Consider the following 4,476-nt stretch of genomic DNA (forward strand, 5'->3'; position numbering starts at 1 on the left):
CTGGCTGCCGTCACCTCCGCCGGTAGGCGGGGCCGCGCTAGCCCGTCCTTTGAGGCGGGGGAGAGGCGGAGCCTGGGCTGGGCGCGGTTGTGGCGTCACGCACCACCCCCTCGGAGAGCGGGCGGCGGGGCCAGGGAGCGGTCGCCAGGTTGGGGGGCTCGGGGTAGCGCCGGCCTGTGGGAGCTGCTCATGCAGGGCATCCCCTTTACCTCGACGTGAATAAACGACGTGACGCGGTCCAGGCGGGTGTAAGCACCTGACAGCACCCTGTCGCCTGATGGGAATGTTCTGGAAGGCCTGGGCTGTGCCCCAGCTGGCCAGTGGTGATTTAAGAGCTTTCCCCTGCTGCTGCCGCATCCTGAGACACTTTGGTGTAGCGACGTGAATACAGGCGTCTTTTGGCGTCAGAGGCTGTAAAGTTAAAGGAGCGTCCTGCTTGGAGCAGGTGGCCCTGAGCGCTGACCCGTGCCGCGGTTTCCGGGAGGCCAAAAGGTAAAGCATGGGTGTTTTGTGCACGTGTGGTACAAAGGGCTTCACGGAAGCGTGTCTTGGTGTGGGTTCTTGCTGTGGTTTAGCCCCAGCTGGCAACTAAGCACCACGCAGCCGCTCGCTCACTCTCCCTCCCGCAGTGGGACGGGGGAGAGAATTAGAAAAAAAAGCCTCGTGGGTTGAGATAAACACAGTTTAATAGGACAGAAAGAGAGAAGGGAACAGCAATGATAATACCAACAAAGGAATGTACAAGAACAAGTGATGCCCAATACAGCGATTGCTCACCACCCGGCGATCGACAGCCCGTCCCCGAGCAGTGATTTCCGCCACCCAGCCAACTCCAGTTTATGTACTGGGCATGATGTCGTGTGGTAGGGAATATCCCTTTGGCCAGCCTGGGTCAACTGTCCTGGCTGTGTCCCCTCCCAGCTCCCCGTGCACCCCCAGCCTCCTTGCTGGCAGTCCTTGACTGCTCAGCAACAACCCAAAACATCAGCACATTATCAGCAGTTTCTCATCCCAAAACCAAAGCACAGTCTCGCACCAGCTTCTGTGAAGAAAACCAGCTCTATCTTGGCTGAAACCAGGGCAGTGTCCACCCCTTATTCCATACCATTTACGTCATGCCTGGGTCCTATACTTTTCAATACATTCCAATTATTCATTATTACTCTTGTTGTCTTTTAATATATACAAACAGATACCACTTTCTTAGTCTCTGGGCCATCACTTTAAAATGTCTGTGGAGTTCATTCAGTCCATGACTCTGGGCTTCATCCATCATAGCAATCTCTCCGGGCAGGGGAGATGGTATGTGGTGTTGGATTGTCGTCTGGCACGGTCCATGTCCCTGATCTGCAGGTCGAAGATGTCGATCTCAAGGGAATTGTTGGGCGCAAGCTGCTGAAGCCAGTTCTGGTTCCATCACTGCTGCACGGTGCTTGGTTTCAGTGAAGCTCATTCTCCGTCAGTTTGGGTAATCCTTACTGTAATACCATTGATATGGTAGATAGCAACCATAGTAGTAATGTCATACTGTATTGTGTAACAATTAACATAATACAATTCAAATCATTGACTGTTTTCACCCAAAATCAAGTCTCCTTGAGGTACACATCGGACTTCCCCATCCTTCCGCATTACTCACCAAGTGCACCCAGGTCCCTGGGCAAAGGCAATCCCACGAATGGGTTTGCCTTTGCCTAAGGCAGGAGTAACCCAGACTGTCTTCCCCAGCATATTTCTCACATGCACCACAGGGACTTTATCCCCTTCCACAGTACGTAAAAGTTTTCATTGGGCAGGGCCGGCTCTATTAGTAGATCCCCTAGTGTTGACTAACCAGGTGGCTTTTGCTAAATGTGTATCCCAATGTTTGAATGTCCTGTCACCCATTGCTCTCAGTGTAGTCTTTAACAGTCCGTTGTATCGTTCAATTTTTCTGGAAGCTGGTGCATGATAGGGGATGTGATATACGCACTCAATGCCGTGCTCTTTGGCCCAGGTGTCTATGAGGTTGTTTCGGAAATGAGTCCCATTGTCTGACTCATTTCTTTTGGGGGTGCCATGTCACCATAAGACTTGCTTTTCAAGGCCCAGGATAGTGTTCTGGGCGGTGGCATGGGGCACAGGATATGTTTTCAGCCATCCGGTGGTTGCTGCTTCCACCGTGGTAAGCACATAGCGCTTGCCTTGGCGAGTTTGTGGAAGTGTGATATAGTCAATCTGCCAGGCCTCCCCGTATTTATATTTCAACCATCGTCCTTCATACCAGAGAGGCTTTAAGCGCTTGGCTTGTTTGATCGCAGCACACGTCTCACATTCATGGATAACCTGTGCAATAGTGTCCATGGTCAGGTCCACCCCTCGATCCCAAGCCCATCTATATGTTGCATCTCTTCCCTGATGGCCTGAGGTATCATGGGCCCACTGAGCTATAAATAATTCACCCTTATGTTGCCAGTCCAGGTCCACCTGAGCCACTTCAATCTTAGCAGCCTGATCCACCTGATGGTTGTTTTGATGTTCTTCAGTGGCCCAACTCTTGGGTCTCATGAGCATCTACATGGCGTACTTTTATGACTAGATTCTCTAGTCGGGCAGCAATATCTTGCCACAATTCAGCAGCCCAGATGGGCTTGCCTCTGCATTACCAGTTGCTCTGGAGCTTCACCCTGTTCCAGTGCAGTTTGTATCAGCCCATGGCAAATGGTAGGGCTGTGTTTCCACCCCTGGGGCAGTCGATTCCAGGTGTATTGGACACCCCTCCAAGTGAAAGCAAACTGTGGCCTGCACTCTGCCGCCAAAGGGATTGAGAAAAACGCGTTAGCAATATCAATGGTGGCGTACCACTTGGCTGCCTTTGACTCCAGTTCATACTGAAGTTCTAGCATGTCCGGCACAGCAGCACTCAGTGGCGGCGTGACTTCATTCAGGCCACGATAGTCTACTGTCAGTCTCCACTCTCCATTAGACTTTTGCACTGGCCATATGGGGCTGTTAAAGGGTGACTGAGTCTTTCTGATCACTCCTTGGCTCTCCAGCCAACGAATCAGCTCATGGATGGGGATCAGGGAGTCTCTGTTGGTGCGATATTGCCGCCGGTGCACTGTTGTGGTAGCGATCGGCACCTGTTGTTCTTCAACCCTCAGCAACCCCACCACAGAAGGGTCCTCTGAGAGACCAGGCAAGGTGGACAGCTGTTTAATTTCTTCCGTCTCCAAGGCAGCTATACCAAAAGCCCACCGGTACCCTTTTGAGTCCTTAAAATACCCTCTCCTGAGGTAGTCTATGCCCAGGATGCACAGAGCCTCTGGGCCAGTCACAGTTGGGTGCTTCTGCCACTCATTCCCAGTTAGGCTCACTTCAGCCTCCAGTACAGTCAGCTGTTGGGATCCCCCTGTCACTCCAGAAATATAGATGGGTTCTGCCCCTATATGGCTTGATGGCATTAAGGTACATTGTGCACCAGTGTCCACTAAAGCCTTATATTCCTGTGGGTCTGGTGTGCCAGGCCATCTAATCCACACAGTCCAATAAACTCGGTTGTCCCTCTCCTCCGCCTGGCTGGAGGCAGGGCCCCTCTAGTCCTGGTCGTAGTACTCGTTACCCACTTCTTGTAAATATGAATCAGAAGTCCTTTCAAGAGGATCAGAGGTGAGATCAGCTCTTCTGTTCTTTCTGGGAAACTGCCCACTGGAAAGTGGAGCGATGATTTTTCTGGAGGAACCTGAACCCCCCTTTGTAATTGTTTTTCCTTGCAGCTCGCGTACTCGTGCCTCTAGGATCGAGGTAGGTTTTCCATCCCACCTCCTCATGTCCTCTCCGTAGTCACGCAATTGAAACCACAGGGTGGCTTGCGGTGTGTATCCTCTGTATCTTCTCTCTTGAACAGAAGAGCGCTTACTCCTAATGGCTGAGACACTGGTCCGTACGGGTGGAGGGTAGGGCATATCCTCTTTGAATTGCCGGAACTCCTGGGACAGTTTCTCTACAGCAGAGACGCAGGCCCGTAGGGAGGAAGAGAGACTTTCTTCGTATTGCCGGAGTTGGCCAGCCAATTCATCCACCGTTGGTCTCTCTCCGTCTTTCCAGGCCATTACTGCTAATGAGTTGGCATATGATGATGGTGCGCTCCGTACAAACTTCCGCCACATAGGTCACGTGCAATTGACTTCATCTGGATCTTTGGATGATTGTCCATTGTCCAAGTCACCATAAATCACTTCCAGCACAGCTAGCTCCCTCAGGTACTGGATACCTTTCTCCATGGTGGTCCGCTTGCCTGGGTGACATAGCACATCTTCCTTGAAGGGATACCTTTCCTTCACACCCGACAGGAGTTGTCTCCAGAGGCTGAGGACTCGTGCACCTTTTCCAATTGCTTTGTCAATGCCCCCTTCCCTAGAAAGGGATCCCAGCTGCTTGGCTTCCCTACCCTCTAATTCCAGGCTACTGGCCCCATTATCCCAGCATCGGAGCAGC

This window comes from Phaethon aethereus (assembly GCF_964289735.1).
Source record: "Phaethon aethereus genome assembly, chromosome: 2".
NCBI lineage: Eukaryota > Metazoa > Chordata > Aves > Phaethontiformes > Phaethontidae > Phaethon > Phaethon aethereus.